Source organism: Carcharodon carcharias, chromosome 8 (genome assembly GCF_017639515.1).
Source record: "Carcharodon carcharias isolate sCarCar2 chromosome 8, sCarCar2.pri, whole genome shotgun sequence".
Classification (NCBI taxonomy): domain Eukaryota; kingdom Metazoa; phylum Chordata; class Chondrichthyes; order Lamniformes; family Lamnidae; genus Carcharodon; species Carcharodon carcharias.
The window spans coordinates 138585509-138600739 of NC_054474.1; the positions used below are offsets into that span (position 1 = coordinate 138585509).

The 15231-nt window shown below is 44.8% G+C and overlaps 1 protein-coding gene across 3 annotated transcripts in view; it reads right to left on the minus strand.

Annotated features, from left to right (window-relative positions):
• The window catches only part of LOC121281228 (dual specificity testis-specific protein kinase 2-like), a 111713-nt gene that overhangs the window by 49150 nt on the left and 47332 nt on the right, over positions 1–15231 (minus strand). The window contains exon 1 of one of the 3 annotated variants that reach the window (XM_041194031.1): positions 41–116. The exons of the other annotated variants lie outside the window; for them this stretch is intronic. The gene's annotated coding sequence lies outside the window, so the exon portion shown is untranslated. Of the gene's footprint in view, positions 1–40; positions 117–15231 lie in introns of those variants that run through there. 3 annotated transcript variants of the gene reach the window in all.

Here is a 15231-nt window from a genome sequence, read left to right on the forward strand (position 1 = left end):
AGCACAAACTGAAGCAAAGAATATAACAGCCAGGCAATACCTTTAAGGGTCTGACAAAGAGGACCTCCGCCATGCACGTTTGAATCTATTAACTTTGCACAGCATTGCAAACAATTAGAGCGACTGCCTGTTTCTGACAGGAAGGACTCAGTCAAGCCACAACAAGCATCTGAGCAAGCGAGAACCACCAGAAAGCAAAAGCATTAGGTTTCACCCTGCTAATGACCTTTGAGATGGGTACAACTATCACACCACACTGACTCATGCATGAAGCCAGGCAAGTTACCGTGCTAAAACTCCACAAATAGCTCTTGTTCCTTGCATCGCAAATTGTGATCTCTTCAAAACTGAAAGATTGAAGCTGTAACCTAGGCAGCTGGTGTGAACAAACTCAAATGTAACTGGATGAGTAAATATGCTCAGTAAATGATGCAGATTAGAATCTCATTGCTCTGTACCATTTGACAGGTGTGGCTAATCTTTGAAAATTCAAGAGCTGGGAAGAGAAGACGTAGCTGACATAGAGACACAGTTTTAGCTATTTTATATGTTGTATGCTAGACAATTTCACTTATTTCAAGTGCACCATGCAAGAAGTCTTGAAACCAAGGACAAGTGTAACTTTTGACACTTTCTGCACATATGTGCTATCCCATGTTGAATCGCACTCACCTATCAGCAATCCCTCTCACTGACCTCACTCACTGTCCTTCATGCTAATACTCCTCTCGCTCAGTGCCCCTCACACACGCTTCCTCTCCCGCACATAGCCTCTCCTGCTCACTGCCCATTCCTTTCACTGCCCCTCCCACTCGCTGCCCCTCCCGCACTTGCTGACAGTCCGGCTTGCCACCTCCCCTGCTTCACGAACCCCTGGCTTGCTGCCTCTCCCATTCGCTGCCCCTCACACTCGCTATTTCTCCCACTCATTGACACTCCGACTTGCTGCCTGCCTTGCTTCCCAACCCTCTGGCGTGCTGCCTCTCTCACGCACTGGCTCTCTGTCTCACCGACATTCCAGCTCGCTGCCTCTGCCACCCACTGGCCCTCCCACTCGCTGATAACTCGCTGAACCTCCCAGTTATCACACATCCTGCTCCCCGATCCTACCTCTCACTGCCAATCATCTCTCTCTGACCGGCTTGAAAGGATATTAGAGAGGGAGGGGGAGGATCCAGTTGTTGTGGTCCACTTCGGGACAAATAACATAGGTAAGACTAGGAAAGAGGACCTGCTTGGGGATTATCAAGAACTAGGAACTAAATTAAAGAACAGGTCCTCAAGGGTTATAATCTCCGGATTACTACCCAAGCCACGTGCAAATTTGCATAGGGACGCAAGAATAAGGGAAGTAAACACGTGGCTAAAGGAGTGGTGCAGGAAAGAGGGGTTCCATTTCGTGGGGCACTGGCATCAGAATTGGAACAGGAGGGATCTGTACCGTTGGGACGGTCTCCACCTGAACCGATCTGGGACCAATGTTCTAGCGAAAAGGGTAAATAGGTTGGTCAACAGGACTTTAAACTAGAAAGCGGGGGGGGAGGGAAGGGTAAAACTCCAAGAAGTATGACTAATGGGAAACAAAGCAACAGGTTAGCGTGTGGGGGGATGGATTCAACTTCATGGAAAATTATGAAAAAACTGAAAAGAAAGGAGAGCCCAGGAGAGGCTATTAAAGTCTCCAGAACACAAAATAGGACAGAGTGTTTGGAAAGGGCTAGGAAACTAACTTCAAGCACATTAGATAAAGGGATGACAATGAGAAAGGGGACGGGAAATACAGGACTGAAGGTGTTGTATCTGAATGCACGCAGTGTACGAAATAAAGTAAATGAGCTTGTGGCGCAGATTGAAATTGGCAGGTATGATGTGGTGGGCATTACAGAGACATGGTTGCAAGGGGATCAGGACTGGGAGCTAAATATCCAAGGATCTACATCCTATCGAAAAGATAGGCAGGTTGGCAGAGGGGGTGGGGTTGCTTTGTTAGTAAGAAATGAAATTAAATCGATAGCAAGAAATGATGTAGAGTCAAATGATGTAGAATCTGTGTGGGTAGAGTTGAGGAACCGCAAAGGTAAAAAAACCATAATGGGAGTTTTGAACAGGCCTCCGAACAATAGTCAGGATGTGGGGCACAAGATACACCAGGAGATAGAAAAGGTGTGTAAGAAAGGCAAGGTTACAGTGATCATGGGGGATTTCAATATGCAGGTAGACTGGGAAAATCAGGTTGGTAGTGGATCCCAAGGAAAGGAATTTGTGGAATGTCTACAAGATGGCTTTTTGGAGCAGATGGGGTGGAGCCCACTAGGGAACAGGCAATTCTAGATTTAATGATGTGTAATGAGGCAGATTTGATAAGGGAGCTTAAGGTGAAGGAAGCCTTAGGAGGAAGTGACCATAATTTGAGAGGAAAAAGCTGGAATCAGATGTAACAGTATTACAGATGAATGAAGGCAACTACAGAGGCATGAGGGAGGAGCTGGCCTGAATTGAACTGGGAGATGAGCCTAGCAGGAAAGACAGTGGGACAGCAATGGCAGGAGTTTCTGGGAGTAATTTGGGAGACACAGCAAAAATTCATCCCTAGGAAGAAGAAGCATACTAAAGGGAGGACGAGGCAACCATGACTGACAAGGGAAGTCAGGGACAGCATAAAAGCTAAAGAGAAAGCATACAATGCAGTGAAGAGCAGTGGGAAACCATGGGATTGGAAGCCTACAAAGACCAACAGAGGACAACTAAAAAAGAAATAAGGAGGGAGAAGATTAAATATGAGGGTAAACTAGCCAGTAATATAAAAGAAGATTGCAAGTGTTTTTAGATATATAAAGGGTAAGAGAGAGGCAAAAGTGGACATTGGGCCGCTGGAAAATGACGCTGTAGAAGTAGTAGTGGGGAACAAAGAAATAGCGGAGGAACTGAATAGGTACTTTGCGTCACTCTTACAGACACAAGTGACATCTCCAAAGTTCAAGAGAGTCAGGGAGCAGAGGTGAGTATGGTGGCCATTACCAAGGAGAAGGTGCTAGGAAAACTGAAAGGTCTGAAGGTGGATAAATCATCTGGACCAGATGGATTACACCCCAGAGTTCTGAAGGAGATAGCTGAAGAGATAGTGGAGGCGTTAGTGGTGATCTTTCAGGAATCACTGGAGTCAGGGAGGGTCCCAGAGGACTGGAAAATCACTAATGTAACCCCCCTGTTTAGGAAGGGAGTGAGGCAAAAGATGGGAAATTACAGGCCGATTAGCCTGACCTCGGTCGTTGGTAAGATTTTAGAGTCCATTATTAAGGATGAGATTTCAGAATACTTGGAAGCGCATGGTAAAATCGGGCAAAGTCAGCATGGTTTCATCAAGGGAGGTCATGCCTGACAAATCTGCTAGAATTCTTTGAGGAGGTAATGAGTAGGTTAGACAATGGAGAGCCAATGGATGTTATCTACTTGGACTTCCAGAAGGCCTTTGACAAGGTGCCGCACAGGAAGCTGCTCAGTTAGATAAGAGCTCATGGTGTTAGAAGCAAGGTACTAGCATGGATAGAAGATTGGCCGTCTGGCAGGAGGCAGAGAGTGGGGATAAGGGGGTCCTTCCCAGGATGGCGGCCGGTGACTAGTGGAGTTCTGCAGGGGTCAGTGTTGGGACCACAACTTTTCACTTTATACATTAATGATCTAGATGAAGGAACTGAGGGCATCCTGGCTAAGTTTGCAGATGATACAAAGATAGGTGGAGGGACAGGTAGTATTGAGGAGGCAGGGAGGCTACAGAAGGATTTGGACAGGTTAGGAGAACGAGCAAAGAAGTGGCAAATGGAATACAACATGGGGAAGTGTGAGATCATGCACTCTGGTAGGAAGAATAGAGGCCCAGACTATTTTCTAAATGGGGAGAGAATTCAGAAGTCTGGAATGCAAAGGGACTTGGGAGTCCTAGTCCAGGATTCTCTTAGGGTTAAATTGCAGGTTGAGTCAGTAGTTAGGAAGGCAAATGCAATGTTGGCATTTATTTCGAGAGGACTAGAATATAAAAGCAGGGATGTGCTGCTGAGGCTTTATAAGGCTCTGGCCAAACCACATTTAGAATATTGTGAGCAATTTTGGGCCCCGTATCTCAGGAAGGATGTGCTGGCCCTGGAGAGGGGCCAGAGGAGGTTCACAAGATTGATCCCAGGAATGAAAGGCTTAACATATGAGGAACATTTGAGGACTCTGGGTCTATACTCGATGGAGTTTAGAAGGATGAGGGAGGATCTGATTGAAACTTACAGAATAGTGAAAGGCCTGGATAGAGTGGATGTGGGGAAGATGTTTCCATTAGTAGGAGAGACTAGGACCCGAGGGCACAGCCTCAGAGTAAAGGGAAGACCTTTTAGAACAGAGATGAGGAGAAACTTCTTTAGCCAGAGAGTGGTGAATCTATGGAATTCATTGCCACAGAAGGCTGTGGAGGCCAGGTCATTGAGTATATTTAAGACCGAGATAGATTGGCTCTTGATTGGTAAGGGGATCAAAGGTTACGGGGAGAAGGCGGGAGAATGGGGTTGAGAAACTTATCAGCCATGATTGAATGCCGGAGCAGACTCGATGGGCCGAATGGCCTAATTTCTGCTCCTATTTCTTATGGTCTTATGGTCTCTTGTCAAACCTCCTGCTCCCCACCTCTCCCACTCGCTGCTTCCCTCTCCAAATCCTTGATGTGAGCAAGAGCCCAGGAGATGAGAGGCAAGAGGCAGGGAGAGCAGCTTTGGAGAGGGGTCAGCTTCACATTGCAGGTTTATGGAGGTAAGCTGCTTGCTGGAGAGCTGGTGAGTGGGACGGTCAGCGATATGGAGAGTCAGTGAGCTGGGGTGTTGGTAAGTGGGGGCTATCAGTGAGTGGGAGTATCGGTGAGTGGGAGTATCGGTGAGTGGGAGTATTGGTGAGCAGGAGGGTGTCAGTCGGCAAGTGGGTCAGTCAGCGAGCAGGAGGGTCAGGGAGCAGGAGTGTTGGCAAGTGAGAGGATTGGTGAGTGGGAGGGGTTGGCTAGCTGGATGGTCAGCGAGTGGGAATGCCAGTGAGTGGGGGGGGTCAGCAAGCAGCAGGGTCGGCGAGTGGGAGGGTCGGCGAACTGGAGGTTCGGCTAGCAGGAAGGTCAGTGAGCAGGAGGGTCGGCAAGCGTGGAGTTAGAAAGCAGGAGGGTTGGCAAGCGGGAGGGTCAGTGAGAAGGAGGGCTGGTGAGTGGGAGGGTCAGCATGCAGGAGAGTCGGTGATCGGGAGGGTCAGCGAGGAGGGCTAGCAAGCGGGTGGGTCGGCGAGTGGGAGGGTCGGCAAGTGTAGAGTTAGAAAGCAGGAGGGTTGGCACGCTGGAGGGTTGGTGAGCGGAAGGGTCAGTGAGGGAAGTATTGGTCAGCAATGGGGCAGCAAGTGGGAGGGTTGGAAAGAGGGCGGGTGTACATAAGGAGCATAGAGGCTGCTCCAAAATGACCCCAATTAGGTCACACGACCCTACATCAGACCCGGCATGAAACAACATTAAAACAAAACTCCTGATGCTAAATGCAAACACCGACCCTTATAAATTGTGCAACATTGAAGCAGAAAGACTTAAACAGGGAATTATTGTATGTCGCGAGTAAGAGGATTAAACGGTTCTGACTGACTATCCTTAGACCTATCCCACACTTAATGTTCATGCCCAAGAAGACAAAGATTGCAAGCTTCAGCCAGCAGCAGCTATGATTACACCTTCAGTATTTTTTTAATGTACATCTACGGTGTTACAGTGGTTGTGGCATAGAACTGATAATCAGAGGTTATTGGGTGAAAATCCCACCGTAGAAGCTAAATTTAATAAATCAAATCATTTATTGCCTGGCCTAAGAAAACAAAGTGGCAATGAAAACTCTGGAACTATTATAAAAACTCAAAGGTTTTGTGTTGTTCATGGACGGAAGATTTCTATCCTACCTGCGCTAGCCTACTCATGACTCTAGTCCCACAAACTGATTGACTTTTAATGCCTTCAGAAGTGACCTGCGAAATTTTCAAAAAAAAAAAGCAATTGCTTCTCAGAAAAGCAGGGCCATTATCACCTCCGCAGGGTAACTAGGCATATTAGTCAGCATTCATAAAGAGAAAAGACAGGGGTTATGATGCTTTGTAGTGTACCTATGCTTCGACTGATACATATCCACTATGAGTTTTGAACCAAAAATAAAGAGGAAAAACCCTGAATGCTGGGAATTTGAAATATATATAAGAAATGCCGGAAGTGCGCAGCAAGCTGATCAGCATCGGAAAAAAATAGATATTTCAGTGTGTGAGAAAGGATTTCACCCAGAATGTTAACTCCCATTCCTTTATCAGGTTATTCTGTTTTATTTTCTCATCAGTATTTTCCAGATAAATTAGGAAACAGTAAGGGAACATTTGGCACGATGCTGGAAATTCAAGGCATGTTGGAGCCTCAGCAATCAATGAGCAAAACTAATGGCAACAAACTGAGTCAAAGTATAAAAGTATATTCAAATACGGTAATATGGAGAAATAAGATATCCTTTGTATATGCGTGTGGATGGGAGAGCCGTGAACTAGCTCCTAGTATTCCCTCTTATAATCTAAACATACACTATAGCCTTTTTCCTTCAGGAAATCTTGCATCTCTCAGATCAAATGCAACTCAAGTAACTGGACCAGACTGTTAGTAGCATTGCGAACCAATTTTGTTTACTTATAACAGGACCTACAGGATTATAATGAATTAAACCAGGTCTGAGCCGAATTCAAATCAACTACAACAACAGCTTTTGTTTATTTAATGCCTATAACTTGGTAAATGTTCCAAATTGCTTCACAGAAATGACATCAGACATAAATTGACACCAAGCCTTGGAAATAAACATGAGGACAGGTGACCGAATGCTTGATCAAAGATGTTGGTTCGATGCAGAGTGTCTGAAAGGAGGAGAGAGAGGTGGTAAGGTGAAGAAGTTTGGGTTGGAAATTCCAGAGTTCAGGACCAAAACGGCTGAAGATACAGCCACCAATAGTGGGGAGAAGGCAGTGGGGGATGCACAAGAAGCCAGAGTAAGAGGAACGCAGAACTTTTGGAGGGAAGCAGGGCTGAAGGAGGTTACAGACATAGGAGCGGCATGTGGAGAGATTTGAAAACGAGGATCTAAATTTTACAATCTAGATAGTGGCCGAGATTTTCTGGCCTCACCATGGCTGGACCCGCCGTGATGATGTTACGGCCCAGCCAAAAGTCCACTGACTTTCGGCAGGGCCAGGCGATCCCAGCAGTGGGTGGGGCTAGAAAATCCCGCCCATTGAATTTCATCCTTATGCCTAAGTAAAATAAACTATGGTGAGGTGCCCACATTTTGATGTATTGTGTCCTTTCACATTGACTGCAAGCAATTGTGATTGTTTCCCACTTAAGCAATCTGATTTTTAATAAACATGTATTTAATTGTCATTTTCAAAGCAGTAAATTATTCCAATGTCATAATTCGTTAAAATCCACTAATTTTCCAAAACATCGACAGTCACATTAAGAAACCGCAGCAGTTAGTAGCTAAGCCTGAGCAGGCTTTAACAATTAACATTTTTGAAATATTACTCATTGCCTAATGACCGGAAGATGTGAGCAACATTTAATTCCAAGATTAGATGTCGGGTGAGGGTTTTGTTTAACCCTACAGTAGGATTTCTTGACATATTACATAAATATGAAATCTATAATGAACACCATCTTATCTTTTTTATAATTACAGGTTGACATACATTTGAGTTATTCAGTGAAATAGTAACGTGCATCTAAAATACATCCTGTGGTTTATGTGCTACGTTAGCCTCTCATCACAGGACATAACAGTTCTGCCTTAGTGTTTCTGCAAACCTTCACGTTTAGTAACTCAATATTTGATGCAACTAACACTACAATGGAGATTTACAATACAGTTCTGCTCATTGCAAAAATTCAGGACATGGCTGGAAATGCAGGAATTGTCTGTGGGGTGTGTTTACAATTATATAAAGTAGTTTAATGAATTTTTGAGGAAATACAGTAAAGTCCTGCCGTTTGCGACGACTTTTTTTGCGAATTTGCTTGCCCGCGCAAAATCCCTTGTGCACACAATCGTCCATTCCAGCCCCAAATCTTTACCTATCCATGATTTAAACATTAAAAGTTTGTATCTGAACATATACTGATCCTGAAATAAAGAAAAACCAGCACTCAAAAGATAGAAAATCCTAGGTTTCCGTAGTGTATTTCCCTCAGTAGGAAATGCTCATTGTACGTGCGTCGTCTGTAACTGTATGTGGGTTGCTGTGATTTACAGGATACAGTAACTCCTGACCAGTATTTTACAGTACAGGTATAGTACTGCACTTTACTAAAAATGAGTGAGTCAGAGCCACGCAGAAAGTGTCCCAGCAAAGTGATGACACTTGCACACAAAGTCACAATCTTAGATAGACTGCAAGTGCTACCATGTTGGCCAGGGAATACACTGTCAATGAAAATACAATCAGGTACATGAGGCAGTCTGAAGAAAAAGTAAGGGCCAGTGTTAATGTTTCTGGTAGTCATACTGCCAGGTTAACTTTTTAGTAGGAGTGATCCACACCTAGATGAAATGGAGAAGTTACTAAACATGTGGATGCAGCACCATCATTAAAGGAGGACTCCAGGTAATGGTCCAATCATTAGAAATAAGGTGCTTAAGTTGTACCCGCACATAAAAAGTAGAAAAGAGGGTGGTGTTGGTATCACTGGTGATAATAACAACGATGAAGGTGACACACAAGGTGCCTCTCCTCTGTCTTCCAAAGGATTCTCAGCCAGTACAGGATGATTTGATCGCTTCAGGCTGCATAATGTGAAGTTGGTGAGGGAGGCTGCATCAGCTGTCCATGCAGCTGCAGGAGAGTTTCCCTAGGTGCTGCAGGAATACATTGAGGAGAGAAGCTACCAGGCAGAGCAGGTCTTGAACACAGATGAAACTGGCCCGTTTTGGAAGAAAGTGCCAAATAGGTCTTACATATCCAAAGAAGAAGGGACAGCTCCTGGTTCTAAAGCTGCAAAGGACATGTTGACCCTTCTGCTATGTGCCAACGTGGCTGATTTTAATTGAAAACCAATGCTGCTTTGTAGGTCTGAAAACCCTCGAGCTTTTAAAGGGAAAAATAAATCTCATCTGCCAGTCTTTCGAAGGCTAACAGTGATATCTAAGTTACATCAGTAGCATTTGTAGACAGGTTTGAGAATTGCTTTCTTCCAGAAGTCAGGACTTATCTGAGGGAAAAGAACCTGTCTTTCAAATTCCTTCTTATCCTCAATAATGCACCTGGACATCCAGTCTCTCTTGCAGATAGCCATCCAGATGTTGACATTTTGCTTTTACCCTGAAATATGTCCTTGCTTATCCGGTCAATGGACCAGGGGGTCATTGCATTCTTCAAGGCTTACTACGCCTATACAGATTTCAGCCACATTCTTAATCTTATGGTAGCAGACCCTTCAAGCACAGTTCATGCTTTCTGGAAAGAATTCAACATCCTCATTGCAGTGGGCATAATTAAGGACTCATGGGATGAGGTAAGAGCTTCAACCATGAATGCCAGCCGGAAAAAGTTTAACCTGAGGCTGTGAATGATTTCACAGGGTTCCATAGTGTGGATACTGAAGTGGCCAGGATTGTTGAGTTGGCAAAACAAGTGAGTTGCTTCAATCTCATCAAGAGGAACTCTCTATGGAAGAATTGGTTGAACTGATGAGATTAATTGAGTCTAAACAGGAGTAGGAGTGGGAAGAAGAGACTAAAAAGGTGCAGTTCACAACCTAGATGATGGCAGGTCTCATAAGATAAACTGAAGATTTGAAAAAGCAGGGGACAGACCATGGAACAAGCATGGAAAGAAGCCTCGTCTTTTGTAGAGTGATTGACACAGCTATTGCCCCTTACCGAGAACCTTACAAAATTGAAAAGCAAAAGGCTTATCCACATGAACGTCTACATCAGACACTTCACCTACTCCAGCCCCCTCCAATCTCAAGTACTGTACTGTAATTTCTACTGTAAGTAGGATACATTTCGCATTATTCTTGTTTTCTGGCTTTGTTAAACAATTTCCCCAGTAAAATTGTCTTGAATTTACTCAAAAACGTAATGTGGAATTTTTCACTGGTGGGATTGTAAAATTAACGGACTTTTAAATGCCTTGCTGCATTTCACAGCCCTAGCCCCTTGGACGGGGCCATAAAATTTCACCCGCAGTTTTTATTACCTCTGTGCCTTCAAAAAAGTCAAATTTTGGGATGGCTGGAACCTATCTAATTCACTCCCATAATAAAGCATGTTCGCTGTTCATAATTTCGCCCTTTGCGAGAATTCACAGCAACTCATCCCCGCGAATGGCAGGATTTTACTGCACTAAATTTAGAATAAATAAGAAATGAGTGCTTGCAATGTGGATTTTGTCCTCACCACCCCCCCAAAAAAGTCACTTAATATCTGCAATAAAAAGCTAGTATCAGTAATAGTGACCATGGAACGACTAGATTGTCATAAAAACCTATCTGGTTCACTAATGTCCTTTAGGAAAGGTGATATGCTGCTCTTACCCAGTCTGGCCTATATATGCGAATCTAGGCCTACAGCAATATGGTTGATTCTTAACTACCAGCCACAATGGTCTAGTAAGTTACTCAGTTGTATTCAAGAAGGTGGTTCGTTGCAAGGGTAATTAAGGATAGGATTTATTGTCCAGTCAATAAATGCAGCCTTGCCAGTGCTGTCCACATCCTTTGAATGAATGAATAAAACAAATGTAAAAATACAGTGAAGCAAAATTGCTCTTTATATTTCTGCTGCTGTGACATTTGCATGTTGTACTTCCTCCCACTTTCTTGTGGCATGGTCAATAACTAATGTGGTCAATAACTAAAGAAGGGCTTGCATTTATATAATGCCTTTTATGCAACCAGGAAGTCGAAAAGTGCTTTACCACCAACAACATAATTCTGTAAACTATAACACAAAGATAACCAGGGTATGGTGGTGCAGTGGTTATGTTTCTGGACTAGTAATCCAAAGGGCTTAGTTAGTGACCTGGACATAGGCATTCAAATCCCACCATGACAGCCAGTTTAATTAAATAAAACCTGGAATTAAAAAGTTTGTATCAGTAATGGCCACTATGAAACCACTGGACTATTGTAAAAATCCATCTGGTTCACAAAAGTCCTTTAGGGAAAGGAAATCTGCCAACCTTACCAGTCTGGTCAAAATGGTTGTCTCTTAGTTACCCTCTGAAATGGCCAAGCAAGCCACTCATTTGTATCCTAGATGGTGGTAGTGAAACATGGGGATTGGGCAATAAATGCTGGCCTCGCCAGTAATGCCCACATCCTGTGAATGAGTAAAGAAAGAGATAAATATATTAGATATTAATATTCCATACCAGCTATTTTACTCATCCTTCTATGTACAGACTAACAATATACATAGTGTGGAGACAGTGGAGGGGGAAAGGGCAACAGCAAATGCAAAAAGATGAAGAAAGAAAAGCTGCAATTTTAATTGCATTTGGTGATGCAAACTGCCCCCCAGATTGCACATACACTTACAGTGGCATGCCAAGAAGTTCAACTACTTTGATTTGAGCTGCCTTCGGGAGCTTCTGAAGATCAGGTGGCAGGGCAAAACACCGGACACTGAGGTGCTCACCCAAGCTGGCCTGACCAGCATCCACACCATATTGAGACAGTCACAAGTGAGTTGGACTGGTCACGTAGCCAGAATCCCTGATACTCGCTTACCAAAATGAGCCTCCAATTGAGAGGGGTGCATTCTCATGGCTGTTAAAGGAAGCAATACAAGGACACTCTGAAGGCTTTGCTTAGGGGTTTTGCTAATGATCCTGAGTCCTGGGAGAAGCTCCCCCAGGATGGTTGCACCAGGTGCAACCAAATTTAAAAGGTTCCTGCCTCCTTCAAAAACAAGCACATTTCAGAGGCAGAGAGAAAATGCAGGGAAAGGAAATCCTGAGCAAATAATTTGTCCAAAACTCAATCATCTACGGTACCCTGTCTTATTTGCAGCAGAGCCTCTGGATGCAGATCAGCCTGAGCTATCGCCTGCATACCCACTGGAACCCAGATGGTGGATATGGTCATCTCTGCCTTAAAGGATGAACAATACTGATAAAATCAAATATCAGTTTTATGTTTTTGCTCATAATTGTGAAAATATTAAAAGTAAATGCATCAGTTCAAAGGGTTTGCTTGTTTGCAGCACAGTTTTTGCCAGTAATGATTTTAATTGCATTTGGTGATGTAAACTGCCCCCCAGATTGCACGTACACTTACAGTGGCATGCCAAGAAGTTCAACTACTTTGACTTGAGCTGTCTTCGGGAGCTTCTGAAGATCAGGTGGCAGGGCAAAACACCGGACACTGAGGTGCTCACCCAAGCTGGCCTGACCAGCATCCACACCATATTGAGACAGTCACAAGTGAGTTGGACTGGTCACGTAGCCAGAATGCCTGATACTCGCATTGTATCAGAATGTACCGTTCTTTCCTTCCATTTTATGATGAAACTTGTCACATACAGACAGCAATTTGTAAAGGCAGAACCATAAAAAAATGTACATCTGATATCATTGTATGTTGCTAGCTGTCTATATTCCTTCTCCAATTACAGATAAATGGCGTAAAGCATACTGCACAGATGATAATGAATTTCAGTCTTCCTTAAAAAGTGCAAATGATGCACTTCAACAATTGCTGGCTTTATACCGGAAGTGAAAAACCTTTGTTTTCTAATACAAAAGTGCTAGGGAGTGCCAGCAATAAGTATAGAAACAAGGGGGAAAGCATTACAATTTGTCTGGTGCCCTTTAGAATATGTCTTTCCTCTAACTTACTTACCCCTTATGGCTGCCAACTGACTCAAGGGGCAGAATTTTCCAATTATGAGACTAAATGCGGTGGTGGGTAGTTTTGGCAGCGCTCACCCTACTGGCCAGAATGGCTGGAACTTGTGCCTGATTCCGCGCTTGGAGGGTAATTAATTATGCACAGACAAGTATCAGGCCAAATCACCTAGTGGCTTGGGAACTGATTCGTCCATCCACCATCAGTTGGCTCTTAAATACCCTCTGAAATGGCCTAGCCACTCAGATGTAACAAACCGCTACAAAGTCTCAAAACAGGAATGAAATGAGACAGACCACCCAACATTGACCTAGGCACCAGAAACGACAATGGCAACCTCTGCCCTACCGACCCTGCAAAGTCCTCCTTACCAAGATCTGGGGGTTAGTGCCGAAATTGGGAGAGCAGTCTCATAGACTAGTCAAGCAACATAGTCATCCTCACGGAACCATATCTTACAGATAACGTCCCAGACACTACCATCACCATCGACAGGACAGGCCCAGCAGAGGTGGCGGCACAGTGGTATACAGTCGGGAGGGAGTTGCCCTGGGAGTCCTCAATATCGACCCTGGACCCCATGAAGTCTCATGACATCAGGTCAAACACAAGCAAGGAAACCTCCTGCTGATTACCACGTACCACCCTCCCTCAGCTGATGAATCAGTGCTGCTCCACGTTGAACACCACTTGGAGGAAGCACTGAGGGTGGCAAGGGTGAAGAATGTACTCTGGGTGGGGAACTTCAATGTCTATCACTAAGATTGGCTCGGTAGCACCACTACTGACCGAGCTGACTGACTCCTAAATGACAAAGCTGCTAGACTGGGTCTGCGGCAGGTGATGAGGGAACCAACAAAAGGGAAAAACATATTTGACCTTATCCTCACGAACCTGCCTGCCGCAGACGCATCTGTCCATGTCAGTATCGGTAGGAGTGACCACCGTACAGTCGTTCTGGAGACGAAGCCCCATCTTCACATTGAGGATACCTTCCATCATTTTGTGAGGCACTACCACCGTGCTAAATGGGATAGATTTCAAACAGATTTAGCAACTTAAGACTGGGCATCCATGAGGCGCTGTGGGCCATCAACAGCAGCAAGAATTGTACTCGAGCACAATCTGTAACCTCCTGGCCCAGCACATCCCCCACTCTACCATTACTATCAAACCAGGGGATCAACCCTGGGTCAATGAAGAGTGCAGGAGGGCATGCCAGGAGCAGCACCAGGCATACCTAAAAATGAGGTGTCAATCTGGTGAAGCTATAACACAGGAATACTTGCATGCCAAACAGCATAAGCAGCAAGTGAGACCGGGCTATACAATCCCACAACCAATGGATCAGGTCTAAGCTCTGCAGTCCTGTCATATCCAGTCATGAATGGTGGTGGACAATTAAACAACTCACTGGAGGGGGAGGCTCCACAAATATCCCCATTCTCAATGATGGAAGAGCCCAGCACATCAGTGAAGTATTCGCAACAATCAGCCAGAAGCATGGAGTGGATGATCCATCTCAGCCTCCTCCGGAGGTCCCCAGCATCACAGATACCAATCTTCAGCTAATTTGATTCACCCAACGCGATATCAAGAAACGACTGAAGGCACTGGATAGTGCAAAGGCTAAGGGCCCTGACAACATTTCAGCAATAGTACTGAAGACTTGTGCTCCAGAACTTGCCGCACCTCTAGCCAAGCTGTTCCACTACAGCTACAACACTGGCATCTACCCAGCTATGTGCAAAATTGCCCAGGTATGTCCTGTACACAAAAAGCAGGACAAATCCAACCTGGCCAATTACCACCCCATCAGTCTACTCTCAATCATCAGCAAAGTAATGAAAGGGGTCATCAACAGTGCTATCAAGCAGCACTTGCTTAGCAATAATCTGCTCACTGACGCCCAGTTTGGGTTCCACCTGGGCCGCTCAGCTCCTGACCTCATTACAGCCTTGGTTCAAACATGGACAAAAGGGCTGAACTCCCAAGGTGAGGTGAGAGTGACTGCCCTTGACATCAAGGCAACATTTGACTGGGTGCAGCATTAAGGAGCCCTAGCAAAACTCCAGTCAATGGGAATTAGGGGGTAAACTCTCCGCTGACTAGAGTCATACCTCGCACAAAGGAAGATGGTTGTGGTTGTTGAAGGTCAGTCATCTCAGCTCCAGGACCTCAATGCTGGAGTTCCTCAGAGTAGTGTCCTAGACCCCACCATCTTCAGCTGCTTGATCAATGACCTTCCTTCCATCATAAGGTCAGCAGTGGGTTTGTTCGCTGATGATTGCACAATGTTC